We start from the raw sequence: 9,859 nt of genomic DNA on the forward strand, positions 1-9,859 counted from the left end.
CAAAAGCTTGCCTACACACAGGGGACCTTCTCTCAGTTTTTAGTGCCTCACTCGTTAACCTGAATGAACACACAAGAAACTTAACATTTGAGTAAAGCTTCCAACATGAAATAAGCCAAAATGAACTAATTACCTCAGTGGAAACAGTGGCATTGCAGCAAGCAGTATACTACAAAAACACTCCATGCAATGTCCTCAGAGTAAGAAGAGGTCACATCGATAGAAATAGAGCATGATGATATTAAGAAGAAAATAAGAGAACCAGAAAAGAGCTCCTGGAGATAACAAATATGATCACCTAAACTGGGAGAAGAGGGAGGATCCGCAAACTTTTTCTATAAAGGGACACATAGTAAATATGTGTCCCTTTTTTTTTTTTTTTTTTTGCGGTGCGCGGGCCTCTCACTGTTGTGGCCTCTCCCGTTGCGGAGCACAGGCTCCGGACGTGCAGGCTCAGGCGGCCATGGCTCACGGGCCCAGCTGCTCCGCGGCATGTGGGATCTTCCCGGACTGGGGCACGAACCTGCGTCCCCTGCATCGGCAGGCAGACTCCCAACCACTGCGCCACCAGGGAAGCCCTATGTGTCCCTTTATAGACACATATTTTCAGGCCTTACAGTCTCTAAACTCTGTTATTGCAAGGTGAAAGCATCCATAGACAATCTGTAAGCGAATGAGCATGAATGTGTTCCTTTATTTACAGAAATTTAACTTTATTTACACCACCTGACCCAGCAGCATCACTGCTGGATTTAATTGTGTCATAGTTTGTTGATACCTGATCTAGATTTTTAATAAATAAATAAATACTGTAACACAAAGCTGAGGAAATCACCTGAAAGTAAGATAAAAAAGATAAAGAGATGGAAAATAGGAGAGAAAAAGCAAAGTATCAATCCAAGAAGTCCAAAATCTGTGCAATAAAAGTTCCAGAGAGAGAGAGAACAGAGAAAATGGGGAGAGTTAATTTAAAAAGAAGACATAATTTTACAGAACTGAAGGACACAAGTCTCCAGATTTAAAGGACCACTGAATACCCAGCACAGTGAATGAAAAAAGGCCCAAACTAAAGTATATCCTTGCTTAATTTCCAAATACCAGGGAAAATAAAGTTCCATAAAAGCTTCCAGAGAGTAAAGAATAAATTATACACAAAGGAGTGGGAACCAGAATAGCCTCTGATTCTCAGCAGCAAGAGTGGGTGTGAGAAGACAGTGGTGCAATGGTTTAAAGATTCTGAAGGAAAATGATTGCCAACTGTGAATTATACAGCCAATCTTTTAATCAGTAAAGATAAATTTTAAAAATTCAGACATGAAATTTTTATTTCACATGCACCCTCTCAGGAATCTGCTAGTGAATATGCTTCAACAAAACAAGTGGTAAACTAGGAAAATGAATATATGGGATCCAGGAAACGGAATATCACCATTGGAGAATGGTGAAGGGGGTACTAGGTTAACAGCTGTGATTAGATATTGGGGCAGAGAAATGGAGTGCTGCAGAAGAAAGGGATTATCTGAATTGACTGAGTATTTGGAACAAATCTTTTCAAATATTGAGAAAAACAACTAACCCTAGGTACAGACAAAACTAAGCAAATTTGTGGGAGGGGAAAGAGAGAGAATAGGGACAATTCTTAACTGCAAGAAAAACAAAAAGTGGAATGAGAATGGAAGCACAATCTAGTATACCACTTAATCCAGCAGCATCATTGCTTACATAGTCATCCTAAGTTAAATACTGTTTATTTATTTAATACTATATTAACATGAAAAGTGGGACAGTAAGAAAAAGGATGATACTAAATCTTCAGTTACAATAGCAAGAAATGAAAATCTCAACAAAATTCAGAAATATTATGAGAAGGAAATGATAGTTAAAATAAAGTGACTAAAAAAAATAAAATAAAGTGACTGAATCTAGAAGAGTAATTGGTGAAGAAGCTGAGAAGGAAAAGCAAGTATGGGTATTTTTATATTTTTAATTTTTATTTTTTTAACATCTTTATTGGAGTATAATTGCTTTACAATGGTGGGTTAGTTTCTGCTTTATAACAAAGCGAATCAGCTATACATATACATATATCCCTCTTGCGTCTCCCTCCCACCCTCCCTATCCCACCCCTCTAGGTGCTCACAAAGCACCGAGCTGATCTCTCTGTGCCAGGTGGCTGCTTCCCACTAGCTACCTATTTTGCATTTGGTAGTATATATAAGTCCATGCCACTCTCTCACTTCATCCCAGCTTACCCATGTAAATTGATACAGCCACTATGGAGAACAGTATGGAGGTTCCTTAAAAAGCTAAAAATAGAACTACCATATGACCCAGAAATCCCACTACTGGGCATATACCCTGAGAAAACCATCATTCAAAAAGAGTCATGTACCACAATGTTCATTGCAGCTCTATTTACAACAGCCAGGACATGGAAGCAACCTAAGTGTCCATCGACAGATGAATTGATAAGAAGATGTGGCACATATATACAATGGAATATTACTCAGCCATAAAAAGAAACGAAATTGAGTTATTTGTAGTGAGGTGGATGGATCTAGAGTCTGTCATACAGAGGGAAGTAAGTCAGAAAGAGAAAAACAAATACCCTATGCTAACACATATACAGGGAAGAAAAAAATATGGTTCTGAAGTATGGGTATTTTTAATACAAATCTTTTCTCATATTTGCTTTTCAAACTATGTACAAAAAATTCAGTTCTCCGATACCTTAATATTTCCCATTTCTCAGAGTTACCTACTAAATTTCAAGTACATTGAGAAGGGTAACACTATAAGCCATTATCAGCTAATACCATATAATTCATTTGTTGATAAATGGGGGAAAAAAAATATCCAGAAGAACTGGGTCACCATAGGTACCTGAAGACCAAGATTTGGAGATGAAAGAAAATCACTGAGGGAGAGGCAAGGAGATTCCTGGGGGAAAGCCTTCTCTTTTTCTTGCATGTGTGAAACTCTTGTTTAAACAGTGGGCTTATTGTGCGAGGATGAGATATGACTGATGAGGCCTGCAACAGTCTTTGAGTGGGTGGGGTCACATCTGTTGGAGCAAATATTCCTGATGACAACCCCCAATCAGAAAACTGGATCTCAGAAAGCTAACTCTGTATAAGAATCATTGTATGAGTCATGTTGCTTTGTTTTTTCTCATTGTGTTATCTCCTAAATTTTTTAGTTTTTATAAAAATTTCTTAAAATGTTATCTAAGCTTTCAGCTGTGCCACTTGTCCCAAAAGGAAATTATGTCCACTCTTGGGCTGAAGTGTCAAAGGAGGAGCAGCAACACTGTAAAGGTGTTGGTGGTGATCAATGAAAATCCCAAAGGGGGATTACATCTGAGAGAACACAGAGTCACATGAGTTGTCTTCTACTTGCTCTCAAACGTGAAGTCCTCAGAAAGGGATTTTCTGACCACTCCATCAAGCTGTCGCTAGCCCGTAAACTCTGTTATTTTTCTTCATAGCACTTATATCTCTAGTTGACATTGTAATGTGTGCCTATAATGTTTATTTTTTACTATCTCATCTAGTGATGCATGCAACTAGAATGCAAGTCCTCTGATGGTAAGTGCTTGGTCTTACTCACTGTTGCATCCCCAGCACCAAGAATGGTATAAGAGCTTGATAAATATTCACTGAATAAATAAATTCCCAACCCAGTACCAGATAAAGAAATTTTATTTTTGTAAGAGATGCATGGCATTTACTTCCAAGGACTCAGTCAGTTTCTGCCTGAATCACAATTTTGCCACATGGGGGCTCTGCTGTGAGCCACAGGAGATTCCTAAGCATTCCCCACACTCTTAAGGGAAGTACTTTTCAATCAGGATTAAAAGTAGTTATGTTACAGAGAAGGGTTCTCCAGCCCAGTTTAAGAAAGTCCCCAAATAGACTGAAATATTTTCATGTAACATAAGGACCCACAGCTCCTATTCGTTGCTACTACACTGCCAACCTACATAAAATTTCTTTTTTCTTTTTTTTTTTTTTTTTTCAGAATTTCTTTTCTATCAGAAGTTTAAAATCTCTTAGGTCTCCAGCATAAAACCAAAAACCAACAAACATTGTTTCAGAAACAAAAATAGAACTAACCAATGGAATATTAACCTTTTTTCTCCAAATCAAGATTTCTATCATCTTTCCCCACCTGGGGGTTAGGAAATTTAATTTTTTTTTTTTGAATTTTATTTTTTTTATACAGCAGGTTCTTATTAGTAATCAATTTTATACATATCAGTGTATACATGTCAATCCCAATGGCCCAGTTCATCACACCACCACCCACACCCCCCCGCCACTTTCTCCTCTTGGTGTCCATACGTTTGCTATCTACATCTGTGTCTCAGTTTCTGCCCTGCAAACTGGTTCACCTGTAACATTTTTATAGGTTCCACATATATGCATTAATATATGATATTTGTTTTTCTCTTTCTGACTTACTTCACTCTGTATGACAGTCTCCAGATCCATCCAAGTCTCTACAAATGACCCAATTTCGTTCCTTTTTATGGCTGAGTAATATTCCATTGTATATACGTGTGACATCTTCTTTATCCATTCATCTGTTGATCGGCATTAGGTTGCTTCCATGGCCTGGTTATTGTAAATAGTGCTGCAATGAACATTGAGGTGCATGTGTCTTTTTGAATTATGGTTTTCTCCGGATATATACCCAGTAGTGGGATTGCTGGATCATATGGTAATTCTATTCTTAGTTTTTTAAGGAACCTCCATACTGTTCTCCAGAGTGGCTGTATCAATTTACATTCCCACCAACAGTGCAAGAGGGTTCCCTTTTCTCCACACCCTCTCCAGCATTTGCTGTTTGTAGATCTTCTTATGATGCCCATTCTAACTGGAGCGAGGTGATACCTCATTGTAGTTTTGATTTGCATTTCTCTAATAATTAGTGATGTTGAGCAGCTTTTCATGTGCTTCTGGGCCATCTGTATGTGTTCTTGGGAGAAATGTCTATTTAGGTGTTCTGCCCATTTTTGTATTGGGTTGTTTGTTTTTTTAATATTGAGCTGCATGAGCCGTTTATATATTTTGGAGATTAATCCTTTGCCCGTTGATTCATTTGCAAATATTTTCTCCCATTCTGAGGGTTGTCTTTTCATCTTATGGTTTCCATTGTGGTGCAAAAGCTCTGAAGTTTCATTAGGTCCCATTTGTTTATTTTTGTTTTGATTTCCATTACTCTAGGAGGTGGATCAAAAAAGATCTTGCTGCGATTTACGTCAAAGAGTGTTCTTCCTACGTTTTCCTCTAAGAGTTTTAAAGTGTCTGGTGTTACATTTAGGTCTTGAATCCATTTTGAGTTTATTTTTGTGTTTGGTGTTAGGGAGTGTTCTAATTTCATTCTTTTACCTGTAGCTATCCAGTTTTCCCAGCACCACTTATTGAAGGGACTGTCTTTTCTCCATTATATATCCTTGCCTCCTTTGTCATACATCAGTTGACTGTAGGTGCATGGGTTTATCTCTGGGCTTTCTATCTTGTTCCAGTGATCTATGTGTCTGTTTTTGTGCCAGTACCATATTGTCTCGATTACTGTAGCTTTGTAGTATAGTCTGAAGTCAGGGAGTCTGATTCCTCCAGCTCCATTTTTTTCCCTCAAGACTGCTTTGGCTATTCAGGGTCTTTTGTGTCTCCATACAAATTTTAAGATTTTTTGTTCTAGCTCTATAAAATATGCCATTGGTAATTTGATAGGGATTGCATTGAATCTATAGATTGCTTTGGGTAGTATAGTCATTTTCAAAATATTGATTCTTCCAATCCAAGAGCACGGTATATCTCTCCATCTGTTGGTATCATCTTTAATTTCTTTCATCAGTGTCTTATAGTTTTCTGCATACAGGACTTTTGTCTCGCTAGGTAGGTTTATACCTAGGTATTTTATTCTTTATGTTGCAGTGGTAAATGGGAGTGTTTCCTTAATTTCTCTTTCATATTTTTCATCATTAGTGTATAGGAATGCAAAAGCGTTCTGTGCATTAATTTTCTATCCTGCAACTTTACCAAATTCGTTGATTAGCTCTAATCGTTTTCTGGTGGCACATTTAGGATTCTCTATGTATAGTATCATGTCATCTGCAAACAGTGACAGTTCTACTTCTTCTTTTCCAATTTGTATTATTTTATTTCTTTTGCTTCTGTGATTGCTGTGGCTAGGACTTCCAGAACTATGCTGAATAATAGTGCTGAGAGTGGACATCCTTGCCTTGTTCCTGACCTTAGAGGAAATGCTTTCAGTTTTTCACCATTGAGAATGATGTTTGCTGTGGGTTTGTTGTATATGGCCTTTACTACGTTGAGGTAGGTTCCCTCTATGCCCACTTTCTGGAGAGTTTTTATCATAAATGGGTGTTGAATTTTGTCAAAAGCTTTTTCTGCATCTATTGAGATGATCATATGGTTTTTATTCTTCAGTTTGTTAATATGGTGTATCACATTGATTGATTTGCATATACTGATGAATCCTTGCATCCCTGGGATAAATCCCACTAGATCATAGGGTATGATCCTTTTAATGTGTTTTTGGATTCTATCTGCTACTATTTTGTTGAGGATTTTTGCATCTATATTCATCTGTGATATTGGTCTGTAATTTTCTTTTTTTGTAGTATCTTTGACTGGTTTTGGTATCAGGGTGATGGTGGCCTCGTAGAATGAGTTAGGGAGTGTTCCTTCCTCTGCAAGTTTTTGGAAGAGTTTGAGAAGGATGGGTGTGTTAGCTCTTCTCTAAATGTTTTATAGAACTCACCTGTGAAGCCATCTGGTCCTGGACTTTTGTTTGTTGGAAGATTTTTAATCACAGTTTCAATTTAATTACTTGTGATTGGTCTGTTCATATTTTCTATTTCTTCCAGGTTCAGTCTTGGAAGGTTATACCTCTCTAAGAATTTGTCCATTTCTTCCAGGTTGTCCATTTTATTGGCATAGAGTTGCTTGTAGTAGTCTCTTAGGATGCTTTGTATTTCTGCAGTGTCTGTTGTAACTTCTCCTGTTTCATTTCTAATTTTATTGATTTGAGTCTTCTCCCTCTTTTTCTTGATGAGTCTGGCTAATGGTTTATCAATTCTGTTTATCTTCTCAAAGAACCAGCTTTTAGTTTTATTGGTCTTTGCTATTGTTTTCTTTGTTTCTATTTCATTTATTTCTGCTCTAATCTTTATGTTTTCTTTCCTTCTGCTAACTTTGGGTTTTGTTTGTTCTTCTTTCTCTAGTTCCTTTAGGTGTAAAATTAGTTTGTTTATTTGAGATTTTTCTTGTTTCTTGAGGTAGGCTTGTATAGCTATAACCGTCCCTCTTAGAATTGCTTTTGCTGCATCCCATAGGTTTTAGATCATTGTGTTCTCATTGTCATTTGTCCTAAGTATTTTTTGATTTCCTCTTTGATTTCTTCAGTGATCTCTTGGTTATTTAGTAACGTACTGTTTAACCTCCATGTGTTCGTGTTTTTTTACATTTTTTTCCCTGTAACTCATTTCTAATCTCATAGCGTTGTGGTCAGAAGAGATGCTTGATATGATTTCAATTTTCTTAAATTTAATGAGGTTTGATTTGTGACCCAAGATGTGATCTATCCTGGAGAATGTTTTGTGTGCACTTGAGAAGAAAGTGTAATCTGCTGTTTTCGATGGAATGTCCTATAAATATCAATTAAATCTATCTGGTCTATTGTGTCATTTAAAGCTTCTGTGTCCTTATTTATTTTCATGTTGGCTGATCTGTCCATTGGTGTAAGTGAGGTGTTAAAGTTCCCCACTATTATTGTGTTACTGTCAATTTCCTCTTTTACAGCTGTTAGCAGTTGCCTTATGTATTGACGTGCTCCTATGTTGGGTGCATATATATTTATAATTGTTATATCTTCTTCTTGGATTGATCCCTTAATCATTATGTAGTGTCCTTCCTTGTCTCTTGTAACATTCTTTTTGTTAAAGTCTATTTTATCTGATACGACTATTGCTACTCCAGCTTTTGATTTCCATTTGCATGGAATATCTTTTTCCATCCCCTCACTTTCAGTCTGTATGTGTCCCTAGGTTGAAGTGGGTCTCTTGTAGATTGCATATAGATGGGTCTTGTTTTTGTATCCATTCAGCAAGCCTGTGTCTTTTGGTTGGAGCATTTAATCCATTCACATTTAAGGTAATTATCAATATGTATGTTCCTATGACCATTTTCTTAATTGTTTTGGGTTTGTTTTTGTAGGTCATTTTCTTCTCTTGTGTTTCCCACTTACAGAAGTTCCTTTAGCATTTGTTGCAGAGCTGGTTTGGTGGTGCTGAATTCTCTTAACTTTTGCTTGTCTGTAAAGCTTTTGATTTCTCCATCAAATCTGAATGAGATCCTTGCCAGCTAGAGTAATTTTGGTTGTAGGTTCTTCCCTTTCATCACTTTAAGTATATCATGCCACTCCCTTCTGGCTTGTAGAGTTTCTGCTGAGAAATCAGCTGTTAACCTTATGGGAGTTCCCTTGTATATTATTTGTCATTTTTCCCCTGCTGCTTTCAATAATTTTTCTTTGTCTTTGATTTTTTCCAATTTGATTACTATGTGTCTTGGTGTGTTTCTCCTTGGGTTTATCCTGTATCGGACTCTCTGCGCTTCCTGGACTTGCGTGGCTATTTCCTTTCCCATGTTAGGGAAGTTTTTGACTATAATCTCTTCAAATATTTTCTCAGGTCCTTTCTCTCTCTCTTCTCCCTCTGGGACCCCTATAGTGCGAACGTTGTTGCATTTAATGTTGTCCCAGAGGTCTCGTACGCTATCTTCATTTCTTTTCATTCTTTTCTCTTTATTCTGTTCTGCAGCAGTGAATTCCACCATTCTGTCTTCCAGGTCACTTATCTGTTCTGCCTCAGTTATTCTGCTATTGATTCCTTCTAGTGTAGTTTTCATTTCAGTTATTGTATTGTTCATCTCTGTTTGTTTGTTCTTTAATTCTTCTAGGTCTTTGTTAAACATTTCTTGCATCTTCTCGATCTTTGCCTCCATTCTTTTTCCGAGGTCCTGGATCATCTTCACTATCATTATTCTGAAATTTTTTCTGGAAGGTTGCCTATCTCCACTTGATATAGTTGTTTTTCTGGGGTTTTATCTTGCTCCTTCATCTGGTACATAGACCTCTGCTTTTTCATCTTGTCTATCTTTCTGTGAATGTGGTTTTTGTTCCACAGGCTGCAGGATTGTAGTTCTTCTTGCTTCTGCTGTCTGACCTCTTGTGGATGAGGCTATCTAGGAGGCTTGTGCAAGTTTCCTGATGGGTGGGACTGGTGGTGGGTAGAGATGGGGATTGCTCTGGTGGGCAGAGCTCAGTAAAACTTTAATCCGCTTGACTGCTGATGGGTGGAGCTGGGTACCCTCCCTGTTGGTTATTTGGCCAGAGGCAACCCAACACTGGAGCCTACATGGGTCTTTGGTGGGGCTAATGGCAGACTCTGGGAGGGCTCACGCCAAGGGGTACTTCCCAGAACTTCTGTTGCCAGTGTCCTTGTCCCCATGGTGAGCCACAGCCACCCCCGCCTCTGCAGGAGACCCTCCAACACTAGCAGGTAGGTCTGGTTCAGTCTCCTCTGGGGTTACTGCTCCTTCCCCTGGGTCCCAATGCGCACACTACTTTGTGTGTGCCCTCCAAGAGTGGAGCCTCTGTTTCCCCCAGTCCTGTCGAAGTCCTGCAATCAAGTCCCACTAGCCTTCAAAGTCTGATTCTCTAGGAATTCCTCCTCCTGTTGCTGGATCCCCAGGTTGGGAAGCCTGATGTGGGGCTCAGAACCTTCACTCCAGTGAGTGGCCTTCTGTGGTATAAGGGTTCTCCAGTCTGT

Source organism: Delphinapterus leucas, chromosome 16 (assembly GCF_059928025.1).
Source record: "Delphinapterus leucas isolate spDelLeu-1000000601 "Yukka" chromosome 16, BTC_Dleu_Yukka2, whole genome shotgun sequence".
NCBI classification, from domain to species: domain Eukaryota; kingdom Metazoa; phylum Chordata; class Mammalia; order Artiodactyla; family Monodontidae; genus Delphinapterus; species Delphinapterus leucas.